We start from the raw sequence: 13476 nt of genomic DNA on the forward strand, positions 1-13476 counted from the left end.
TGGTGGCGCCTGATGAAAGAGGTGGCTTCAAATCTTCAAGGTCAAGACGATGCAATGAATAATCTTTAGGAAACGGTACTTTAGTGAGTTTACGTTCTTATTTTAGTAATGTTGCCTTTCTTGTTTAAGAAAGTTCTGAAACTTCTTGTATTTTTTTGCCCAGAAATCAACTGCAGTTATTTTAAACTTTATAGTCTTTGTCAACACCATTTTCCACTGCGGTATCTAATTTTATTATATATTCTACTTTCGTGAATTTTCTGTTTCTAATCTCACGATGGTAGATTAATACGGAAGGTCTTGTACTCTCAAGCGGAATCAAACCCTGGACCATAATCAATGAAAACCATCGCGCTATCATTTGATACATATTATGGGCCTTATGCAGAGTCGTTTAGACGTATGATTAGTGTCATACTAAGGGTTTGACTAGAGTATGGTTATCAGAAGTGCAACAGAATCTCTGATTAGCACGTAGTAATTGACTAAGTTAATCACATGTGACTAATTATCCTGATTTAGCCACGGTTTAGCCACAATGAACTTACCTTATGGGAATACAAAGACCATTAATTTCCTGTCTTTTTCTTTTTTCACTTCATCGGGTGAATTAACTATTAAGCGGCGAATCCTCTACAATAGCAGAATTATTTCTTAAAGTAAACAGTGAGAGTTGTGTATTAAATATCCAGTTTTCTTAGGGATACATACAACTGATCGATAAAGTATCTTCCCTTATAATTACAACATAATCCTTCTATCGTCGCTAATAATAATTGGCTTCTACTTATTCATGTCATAAATACATCCCTCAGAAGTCAACAAAATTAATTATAACCCGATATTGTAATTATTTGTAAGTTGTGATGTCAAACGACAAAGAAAACATTTCGAATTTCGTATTTCATACATTTTCATTTTTACAGACTACGCATGTGCACGTCTTGATTTCCGTAATTTTCTCACCCGATATATTGGGGTTATCTTAGTTAATCTTGCCCAAAACAACTTATTAACTGAACTCCAAGGAGACTCTGAATACCAAAATGTGCACCCTCCTTAGTACAGAACTAATACGACACTGATTAATCACGTGGCTAACGTTTGATTAGCGAATTCTCTCTGAAAACCGCCCCATGTATTTAGAAGCTTACTAAGTTTTTCGGTTTATAAAAATTGTAGATCAAAATTTCTTTTTTGGTAACTAAATTTTCTAAACCAATACAAAAACAAATCGAATTTTCAATTTATTGTAGATGAACGTAAAGTCATGTGTATCACCAGTAGATGGTAGACTCTATCTTATCTATGAGCTGCTTCGTGGCTAAGCGGTTAGCATACGCGCGTTTGGCGTTGGAGACCCGGGTCCTATTCCCGGCGGGAGCTCATGTGGTTCGGATTCCACGTTAATTAGTAGTTCCGCGTCTCATATAGCCTCGTTGCTGAACGAGACGTTAAAATCAACTCTTATCTTATCTATGCATTTTGTAGGGGGCGGTAATGTTCAAAATAATTTACCTTAATTCAAGAGATGAAAATTCAAAGAACATCCGATCATGACACTAGTAAAATGTGTTCACTTTTAGATAAATATCTAACTGCATTGTTTGTATTAATTATAGAATGTGGAAACAAAAGATATTATTTTGAAACTTATCCGTCCATGATGTCACGAGGAAAATGACCTCAAAGCCGACATCTTCGAGGTACCCTATGTCGGGTGACTCCATTGACGAATACCTATATAACTAACTCTTACTAACTCTATGGCCTATGGAACCCAGAGGTTCAATGTTTCATTCACAACGGCTCTCCATTGACTCCTATCCTTAGCCAACTGAATTCAGTTTCTACTTTGTATTCCTATTTATGTGAGATCCATCTTAATATTATCCTCTCATCTGCACTTAGGTCTTCCTAATGGTCATTTCCAGATTGGACTTCCAGTTGGAACTTTGAAAGCATTCCTACTTTCTTCTATTCTGGCTACATGGCCTGTCCACTGTGGCTTCTAGATTTAATGATCCTAACAATGTTTGGTAAACGATTTAAATTATGTAATTCCTCATTATGAAGTTTCCACGATTCCCCATTCCCGTTCATCTTGAGCTTGAATATTCGTCTCAGGCAGTTTGTATGTATGACAACAGTTATTCGCTTGTATCAACCCAAACCAAACTGTTAAGATAGCATTTAAAGTTACAGTCATCATTATTTCCTTAGTTTGTTTTCCACTACACTAGCAGAATACCCGTTCTTCATACGGAAGAATACGTTTTAGTTTGGACATAAATTGCTACATTTTTATGTAAACCGAATTTGGAGTATTTCTGTTCATCTCAGTGACCCCGAAAACTATGGATGCGACATTAATATTGATCATTTTCAATCAATTTTTAAATATCTCCGTTTTCCACGTCCCCTGAGTGAAATGACAAAAAAACATTCCAGGTCCGAACCTCATCTATGTGGCAAATTTGCTCGAGGTCGGTCTCGTGGTTCAAGAGTTATTACCTGTTACTTATCTTTATATATCTTCCCCATCCCCTCTCCTAAGCTGTGCCGTCAAAGTGAAGTAACAAAAAGCATTCCAGGCCCGAACCGCATCTATGATGAAGATTTAGTTGAGATCGATCGGACAGTTTCAGAGGCATGAAGTCACAAACATAGTGACTTTCATTTTTAAATATATAGACTAGCTGAAATACCCATTCTTCGCACGGGTCAGATAAAACATATATGAAAAGAAAATGAGCAACTAAAAAAAAAGAAATATCGGTCACTTTCTACTACTTTTACATGTCTCGGTAACCCCCTCCGCAGGTGACCCCAGAGCCTGCATACAATGGTAGCTGAATTTGAAATTCATCGCTAATGGAAGTGCTAATGATTTCAGCGACCCCAAAAACTATGGATTTGCTACTAATATCGGTCATATTGGATAATTTTACATGTCTCGGTATCCCCCCCTCCCCGGTGAACCCCGTCCCGCAGCCGAATGGGTTGAGTTTGAGAGTTAATGCAATCTGAGGTTCACCATTGATCTCAGTGACCGCAAATCTACGAATTTGACACTAATATCGGTCATTTTCTACTACTTTTACATGTCCCTTTAAACACCTCCCCTGAGACTCCCCTGGTTTGAATTTTGGAAAAAAAGAACGCTTCGTCTTTGTCTGCGGGCATAGACTAAAGTATCCGTAACCAAAATTTGGTAATTCTCGGTCCACTCGTCTGGTCCCCAGACCGCACACAGACACACAAACAAACTCTTTATTTTATTTATATTAGGTATAGATATATACTGGATTCTATCTTGACCCTCGCATCACCATGTGATGTATTGAACTTACGCACATTCGTCTTCTCTCTATAATCATTTTACTTTAAGAATTCCATACTTATGGCTTCATGATATTTTTTCTTTGTAAAATGACTGATATTGTATATACTCTTATAACTGGCCTTATTTTTTTTATTCTTCTTATTATTATTGGTCATATATTGATGGTGTTGAAACTATCCCAATTTGATACAGCATGTCTTGTTTTCTTATTTGTTAACAAAAATTTTAGGATTTAGGATTTGTTAACAAAAAATGGATCAAAAGATTGCGATCATGGCCAATAATTAGTTTTGGGATCAGGGGTCATAACATTTTTGAACGGTTCCTAAATCATTTTTTTTTTTTTTTTTACGGAATAAGCCAATTGTACTGAGTTAACTGATAGCTTGGGTTTGGCTACACTACATAGAGTTCTCCAGATATAAATCCTACATTTTTTTTGCCTGAAATATATTGGATCTTTTGATCCAAAAAATGAAGATTTTTTTAACGAATTCTTTCACTGGTCTTATTGTCGTCACATGTTATGCAAAACTGTACCTGAATGAACATTTCAAAGTGTTATTTCCTATTTTGGTGTCAAGAATTACTTTACGACAACAAGAATCAAATAACTTTTATTTTAACTTAGAAGTTTCCCAGTATTTAATTTCTCTTGTAAATGACATGACATTATTTGAACGTACATTCAGTTCTAATAATTTCAAGAATTGTGAAAGGCTTCGTGTGTAGTAGTGTACTGTATGAAGTAGAAATATGAACATTACGTAAAAATGATTTAAAAAAGACTGGAAACTTTCGGAATGTGGGTGTGAAGAAGAATGGAGAAAATTAGTTGGGTCAAGTGGGAAACGAATGGGAGGGTATTAGAAATGGCGAGAGAAGAACAATTGTATGTATTATTGAGAAGAAGAAGAGAAACTGGTTGGGACATTGGTTAAGAAGGGACGTGCTAAAGGGTATGGTGGGCAGGAAAGAAAGCGAGGGGTGAATGGGGCTAGAATTGATGGACGATATCGAAACAGAAAAATCGTACGTGAAGCGGAAGAGGTTACTGGAAGATCGTGGAGCACTGAAGCTTCTCAGTTGCGACAAGTGTCAATAGTGACAGAATACCTATGATGATGATGATGATATTTTAATACCAAATTAACCCACAAATCCCCAGTGTATCACAGGTGTCACATTGATTTCCTGTCGACTTATAAAGTTAGTTTCAAACGTTTTACACAAATACCCATTGCACTTTACAAGCCACACATAAACCTTTGTAGTAAGTTTGTTTCGTTTCTTTTCTTCAGGTTTTAGCAATTTTATTCAACTTTTCTTGTTAGTAGCTGCATGTGGCTCATGGAATTCTCGAGCGCCTTTCAATTCTGGTAAAGTAATAATTGTTCATGTACTAAATTAAAGTTGGAAACTACGTCTGTTTCTCGCTGAGTCACAGATGTCACATTGGGTTTCCAATTCATTCAAAAACATTTTATTGGACATTTCTGTTATCTAAGACCCTCAATTAGTAAACCATGAAAGTCTTGTTCAAAAATTCTTACTTGAACAAAGTTTGAGTGTTTGTGGGTTAAGCTGTTCATTAAATAATAACACAACCCAAAACAAATTCTCAAAATTGTGCTGGGGTAGTCACAATTTTCCGCTTGCTACAGTGAAGGCGTTGTAAAATTTAATAACAGGAGTGTTAACCACTCTTTCTTTAACCGCTCCGGTCGGTTTAACCATCCTTTTTCATGAAATAAAGAAAAAAATCGCTATAAACTTGCGCTCCGTGTTGCAAACAATAAAAGACACACACACAAAAAATAGTAGAATACAGCTTGAATGCTTGTGTGATAATTTAGGGTAAGGGTCCGTGGTGATCAGTTAACAGAGAGTTTTTCATAAGTACCAATATTTGGGTGTGTGTATATATATGTGTTCCAGCATAACTCTGAAACACACGGAGCAACTTTAACCAAGATTGATACACATATTATTTATATACTGGACAACAGTACTGTTGGGGTAAGTGAGACATATAACAATGATCGAAAAGGACCAAGCTTAGTGTCTCCATTGTTTTCAGGCTCCACGAGCTGATTGGTGTCCCTTCCGATGCAATTTAAGTCCAAGTTCAACCCCCAGTGAGTGTAAGACACCTAGCACACCTAGGAGAAGTAAGGCGAAATATAAAAATGATCGAAATCGGTCGATATTTGTGTCGAATAGGCAGTTTTCAAGGAGACTCAGATGAATAGTGACACTACCAATGACGTTTAAATCCGAATTCACCTCTATTTACACTTCTGAGAGGAGGAGTGGAATGGTGACATGTAAACACGATATAAAACGACCGATATTAATGTCAATTCCATAGTTTTCGAGGTCCATGAACTGATTGCTGACAGCTCCGATGCTCTTTTAAGTCCAAATGCAGCCCCCTAGTGAGAGTATGTATACACCTGACACATAAAACTTTGACATAGTGTAAGGTGACAAGTTTAGCATACCTGAGGAGAGTAGAAGGACTGACACATTAAAATGACCCAGAACGTCCGATATCGGTGTTGAATCGCCAAAATTCAGGCACCATTAGTACCCCTGGGGGAATAGTAACATGAAAAGAAACGACCGATGTTAGTATCGAATCCATGATTTCCGGGGTCTCTAAGTTGATTAGCGATACTTCATATACTATTGAAGTCTATGTTTAACCCCTATTTGCACCTCTAGGACGGTGGGAAGCTGTTGAATGAAAAAAGTAATCGAAAACAACCGATATTAGTGTCAAATCCATAGAACATTGGAATTAATAATTATACTCCAGGTAGTGATAAGTCCAAGTGCAGCCTTGGTGGATGACAAGAAGTGAAAAATAAAATGTGTCAAATGATTGGATTAGTGTCGAATTCAAAGTTTGGTTATTTGAGCCTATTAGATTACAATAATAATAACATTTAATCCCAAGTTTAAACATGAACAGTGATGCCAATTTAGTCTATTTTTTGGCTAAATGAAGCCTAGTTGGAGAGGCATTTAGCCACACAAATCTAAGAAATACTTGTAGCCTTAAATATATCTTGTTTTATGAAACTCTTCTGCTATTTTTAGCCTTTTTATTAGGCATTAAATTGATTCTAAAAATACTTTTTCTTTGAAAATAAAGTCTATTTTTTAAATAGCCTATTTGTCATTAGGCTGCATATTATCGCATTAATTGCTTTCTCTAGACAGAGGGTGTTTTATTACGCAACAAACATTTTTTTAAAAATTTTTCTTCTCTCTGCTCACCCACAGATTTACGTTGCTCCCGTAACGGCCCCGTTTGCAAGTTTTTAATTATTTTATTTTATTTTATTTTATTTTATTTATTTATTTTTTTTTTTTTTTGCATTTTATTGCAATAATGAATTTTTTCTAATACAAATTTAGTAAACTGTTCGGTTCTTCAAGCCACGGAGATTGTTTTTGTTTATTAAAGGAAACAAATAGGATATCTAATTAGCTTGAAAACTCTCCATGCAATCGTGATGATTAATGTGTGTGTACGGAGAAATAAGAAGGTTTGTAAGGAATACGACCTCTCAAAAGAAGTACTACTGAAAATTGGGACAATGGCAGTCTACACAAACACAACCAATCCACAATCCAACTATGGTGCATTCAGTTTCAGCGCCTTAGCTAGCTACGACGTCATCGATGATGATTTATTTCAAATCAACTAACGATATGACTGTTGACTTTCGCAAATCAGATGAGTTGTTGATGAATTTTATTGTAATTTAAAATCACTTATGTTGCTTGTTTGTCTTCAGCGAATAAAATTCAAATTTTACTATAACTCACTTATAATCCTACACAAAAAAACTGTTTTAAAATCTATTATGTGGGTTATAGATTAGCAGTTAAAAATCTAGCCATTTTTTGAGTAAAAAAAATCTTATTTCTGAAGGTCATCTAGCTTATTTTCTTCAGAGGGCATGAACGAGCATGTGAGCTGGATTGGGAATTTACAGCGGCAACGTCGAAAGTGTTGCTCGAATAGTTATATATATTTGGACATATAAGTATGAATGTATGTTCCAGTGTAACTCCGTAACGTGTCTAGCAATTTTAACCAAACTTGGTAGATATCAATCTAGAAAAAGTACTGTGGAAGTAAGACACCCCATGTGGTGAGAATTGGAAAGATGGACATGTAAAAATAATGTAAAAAGACTGTTATTAGTATAAAATCTATAATTTTTCCGAGTCACTGAAATGAATATGGACGCTTCAAATGCTACTAGAGTCTAGACTAATCTCCATCGCCAGACGGCGGATGGAGTGAAAAATATAATGTCAAAAATGATTTAGTTCTTCGAGCTGGAAAAACGTTTCACCCGTTTAGAGTGAATTTTGGAAGAAAGATAGTACCGACTTCAAGCAGTTTTCTAAACCATATCAATTTGATTAAAGGCGTATTTTGTGGACAGGAGATAAGAAAACAATACAGATTTCAGCTCCTTCATGTTTGAGCCAAATCATTTTCGTTGAAATTTTTCCGTTTCAACACAAAGCCATAAGTATCAGGCGGTAGAGAGTATGTAGGTTGTCCTTCATTTCTTTGGGTTGGTTGAAGTCCGAAGCTTGTTTTTGTTTGTGCCCCAGTTTAATTAATGATTGATATTTATTAGCTCTGAAATTTAATTTAATATCAGTTAGTATCAACCACATTTTTTTTTCCTATTAGGCTTAGAAGTTCCATTGTTACGACAATGTTGTGGAATCATGATTCACAGTTATTATCTTAGATATGTACAACTAAATCTGGATTCGATCTAAAGTCGCTTCTACTAACTTTGTCTCCCGTATCTAAGACGAAAGCGTAATCTATTGAGCCAAGAACAAGCTCATCTGAAAATTATATAGCTATACAGGGTGGTCCGGAAGTGAGCGTACTCCCTTTTAGTTTCAACAGTATAACGTTAATTATGGTAGAATGTCTGTACAGTTACCTTGGATTCTTGAGAGTCTTAAGAGTCGTAAACATCGGTATGATCACCATCCATGTTGTAACACAGCTGAATTCTGCGCCAAGTTCTCGCATATGCTTTGCGGACATCTCCGGAGTCACGTTTTTACCATCTCAAAATTATTGCTTTTCTTGGTGGATTAATACCAAAGCGGACTGCAAATTTCGCTTTAACACTTTCTATGCAGTCACCTGTGTAAAGCCTTTAATGAAGCCAAACCGCAACAACTAATCTTTGTTCAATGCTATATGGACTTTGATCACACATTGTTGATTACACCAACTTCACTGCAAATAACTGTTACCAAGCAGAAAACAAAATGAATATGGACAGCAATGTTGAAAGACAATGCCAAGCAATGTTACCAAACAAATATGGGTAAAACCTAAAATCCTCAGAAAACACCAATTAGGGGTACGTCCACTTCAGAACCTCGTTGTATGTTTGACTCAAACGTAAGATAAGAATTTCTCAAAGTGTCGATCGTTCATAACCATTTTGGTTTTAAACAATCTGTATTATAATTCCTGTCAACTTCCAACGTTCGACTACTTTACCTGAAATAGTTTTGTTGAAACCAAATGCTATGTGAGATTCTTTTTTAGCTATCGATTCTCAAGAACGTGACGTATATAGATCTGGAGTGGGTCAGTGGGTCATGGACAACAGGAGATGACCCACCGTGACATATTCTGACCCACAGACGAACCACTATGCTCAGAGTATTGTAGATATCGTCTTCTGAACACTGGTAGAGCTGTTTAGGTTTGAGTTTCAAGGTTTTCATTTTTCTTCCTTTTTCATTTATTTCTAGTTACTTACGTCAGATGAGTATATCTAAGTGAAGAAAAGAACTTCAGGCACTTTTGGATATTGATATTTGAAATTGTAATAATAGCAATAGGACCTCCTACTTCGGTTTCGAGACATAGTCGAATTTTACATTTTTTTCTTTTCGTTCGCCTACTTTGATTTGAGAGTTTTAAATTTCATACTATTTTCTACTGTAAAGTATCTGAAATTTAACAAGGAAATAATTTTATATGATAATTAAATTGAAATTTACCGTAATATTTCCCATGACAAATACTTTACCGTTTCATATCTTAAAGGTCACATCCACTGGTGTTTGAGTGATTGATCGTAGAAATTCAATCTCTGATTAGTGATAATTTCACAGCCTTGTTTTGTTATAAGTGTAAAATATTTAGTCAATGGAGAGGAGGGCTTGGATTATGGGTCAAAGTTGATGATGATGGGTTTTGGTGGGTGGTGGGCCAGAGTCTATCATGGGAGGTGATAAGTCGGAGTGGGTCAGAGTGAGTGGTAGGTCATAATGAGTGTTGAGTCACGGTGGATCACGGTGGGTCGTGGGCTCAGTGGGTTGTGGTTCAGGATGGGTGGTGGGTTAGTGGGTAATGGGTCAAGTTTCCATTGACCTTCGCCATTTCTGCTGACAGCTCCTTTTCCTTTCACAGAGAAGACTAAAACCTCTCACAGAGAAGACAACAAAAAGGTAGAAGAATTTTCTTGTTTTCTTTAATTACCATTCAGTATGGAAATTTGCTCAAATGTAATTAAGAAGCAATTGTAATAAAATACGCAGAAACTATCTTTTGCACTATTAATGAGTTTTCCACATAATTGTTTTCTAGCGTGAAACTAAACATTTTTTTCTCTTATTTTCGTTTCTACATCACTCATTACTTTCTATTTTTTCAGATTGCTTAAAATTTCAGAAACTCTTGACAATTTCTAATCTTCTCTATTTCCCCATTTCTCAACACCTTATTCTGATGCACAACTACTCTGGAAGAGGAAGAAGAAGAGAAAGAGGTCCACGGAATCACACGACGGAATTTAGGTTTAAATACTTAGGTCAAAAGATCAATGTCTCGGTTTAGGTTGTTTTTGCTCTGATAAACGACGGAGTTTTTCTCACCAATCCCCAGTCCTTCGCAAGATGATTCACATCATAAAAGGAGAATTCTCATGAGCTATTCCTTGTATATAATGCTTAAAGAACGTACTCCTGCTACGTGAGGATAGGCTAGCCATGCTAATACAGAGGGAGGCAAGATAAGGATATATATATATCCTTATCTTGCCCCCCTCTGTATTATATATATGACCGAGTGCGTTGACCGTGTGGCATCACAATGTTGGATAGTCCTTGTCCAGCATGTGCTTGAGTGAGTGTGTGGTACGATAGTTTGTTCCATTGTTTACAGATCCTTGCCTGTACTGTGTCTCGGCTTGGCTGTCCTGTTCTCTAGCAAATATACGACTAGTCTTAAGCGTAGCAGCTTGACTCTGAGTTCCTGCTAATTTACTTAGGGACCTGAACCAGAAACCATAACATACGCAGTTTCGACTGAGCCAATTGACGGTCTAAACCAGGGGTGGAAGACGTTTCCTGATTTTTAATGATTTGAGTTTAACGACCCTTTAAGCAGCGAGGCTATTTTAGATATGGACCTATAGCATAACGTAGGATCAAACCGGGAATCTAACCCAGGTCTCCCGCTCCAAAGATGCGTACATTATTCACATAACCACAGGAGTAGAAGACTTACTCCGACCTAATGGCCTTAGTATGCAAAGCCACCAACTAGCAGGCGAAGATGCTATATGAATTCTATGTATGCATTCTACATATATCAGGTATCAGATTTCCCTTCCGAATTTTCTTACCCACTGTCAAATTCTACTCCTTAATCTTCACTCTTCTTGTAGTAATTTTTTTCTTTGTTTATACCAATTAGAAATTAATACTGTTATTTACTGTTTCCAAGTCTCTATACATAACCTTAGTATCTCACCCGTACGTCTAATCTGTAGCTGAGAGGTAAACTATGCCAAGTCACTTTTAGGCCGAAATTGAGTTCTCATATTTTTCTTCTCTTATGGCACTAATTTGTGATGAAAGATGTGAATGAGTATTGTCTTGCAGAAATATATGCATTGCAATAGGAATGCACAATTGTATATCTTGGTCTCACGTGTATTTTAAACGCTTATTTTTTTTTTCATACGGGTGTGTAATTCCACTGAGACTTACTTCTTTTGAAAACAACATTACTCCAACACAAGTTAGCTTTCACTTCACTGTAACCTACAGTACGATTCTTTGTGCCTATTGTAAAGTAGTGTAAAAGCTCGTGATAAATTTAACAGATAAAGCTATAGGAGGATCCAAACACACGATCTTTTCGTTAATAGCTATTTCTGAGACTGCTTTATGGAAGGCCTATATCTACAGGATACAATAAAATAGAGTCAGAATCATTTGCTACTTTGCTCTACGTTATAGACTATTATTACTGGGGCTGAGAATTAAAGTAGTATACGTCATAAAATATAAATTTCACAGGAGAAGCGAAAAACGTGTTTGCAAGACAATATTTTGTTGAATTGTGTCGATTGTTTATGACGGAAAGTTGTTCACTTCTTGAGTTCCAGTTGTCAACATCTCAAAACGTTCCTAGTGTCCCTCATATCACAATGTCAAGGTGTCAAAAAAAGTGGGTCAATATATTAAAATAGAAGAAAACTAGAATTTACCCTTTTCTACACTATTTATTATGAAAATATAAATACAAAAATTTTGTTTTCCTATTTCACATTGTGTTCAATAAATTACATTGTGGTCTGCATGATAAAGGGTATGTATATATATATTTACTTTATTATATATAATATATATTATGTATATATATATATTTATATATATGGAAATTCGAGGGTGGATATTTTTATTTATATATAATACATAACTATTTTTGAGCAATCTCTACTCCTGAATTCCTTTTCATTGTAATAAATATTCGTTACCATGTGTGGAAAATTCATTACATCATCTCCATTATTAACAAGAACGATTCAAACATTTAACTTTTTTAAAAAAACACAAGTGTACTTCACGAAAATCACTTATTTCTTTTACAAAACCAATGTACATCCATGTATTTATTAGAACTATTTTTTATGACACAATGAGGTAAACAGGTTATGAATAGTTGGTGTTCATTCTTTTATATATATATACAAAGAGAACTTGCAACAACTTGCTCATTTCCATTTTTAAAAATTTAAGGATGCTTTACGGGTTTTAATCTGGAAGAGATGTTGGCCAGTAACATCAACAGTATTTATGCGCTCTGGCTACATCTGTTCAATAGAAAGTTTGAGAAGTATTTTATTTTTCGAAAAATGACGATTCATGTTCCCTGGTCTTAAATATTGTTAAACTGTTTTTTCTTTATAGAATGTTATTATTTTTAATTCTGTTCGTTCTTCATTCCAGACTGTATTTTGTATATAAGTAGAAGTATTTAAATTATCCAAATTATTTGTATATTTGAATGTGTTGTATAACATGAGGGCATAGAGAACTTTTCCATATAGCCTAGTTTGTAAATAAAAAAACCCTCTAATTTTTAGAGGTTATTAGAAAGAACTTCCGTGTTGACGCAGTATTAAATTGTTATCTACAAGATGGTCACAAAGCCCAGTTACTCCTCGATAAGTTCTAATGTAAGTTTTCCCCTTACCCCTTGATAAGTGCTGATGAAAGTTTTCCCCTTACCTCTTGATAATGCTAATGAAAGTTTTCTCGTTACCCCTTTAAAAATGCTAATGTAAAGATTTCCATTGTTTCAGATTGTGTGAACGATGGCTGATACTCCCAATCGTGATAGTCCGAATCTGCCCGCACCACTTGCCTGGCCATCATAAAGCCCAGACCTCACCACCTGTGTTAATGTGCTATGGAGGTTCATAAAGAACATCGTTACATAAATCCGTTACGATGCCACTGCCGAAGAGACAGAAAATGTCAAATAACCTTTCAATCAAGTTACACCTGTAATTTCCCGGAAAATGTCACACAGAACCGCCGCAAAATTTCGGCGTATTATTCTTTCTCATGAGAATGACGATCGTCAGACTGATTCGTTGGACACTCAGTGTTTCCTATTTCAATAAAATTTTTCAAAAGCAGGTTCCGCGGTGGATCAGTGATAAAGCGTTCACGCCTGGCGCATGGAGTCCCTGGTTCTACCCCAGCTCGCGTCAATTGAACTCTGTGATGAACAAACACAGGATGCGTGGGTTTTCTCA

Source organism: Thermobia domestica, chromosome 17, assembly GCF_964235325.1.
Source record: "Thermobia domestica chromosome 17, izTheDome1.hap1.1, whole genome shotgun sequence".
In the NCBI taxonomy this organism is placed as follows: domain Eukaryota; kingdom Metazoa; phylum Arthropoda; class Insecta; order Zygentoma; family Lepismatidae; genus Thermobia; species Thermobia domestica.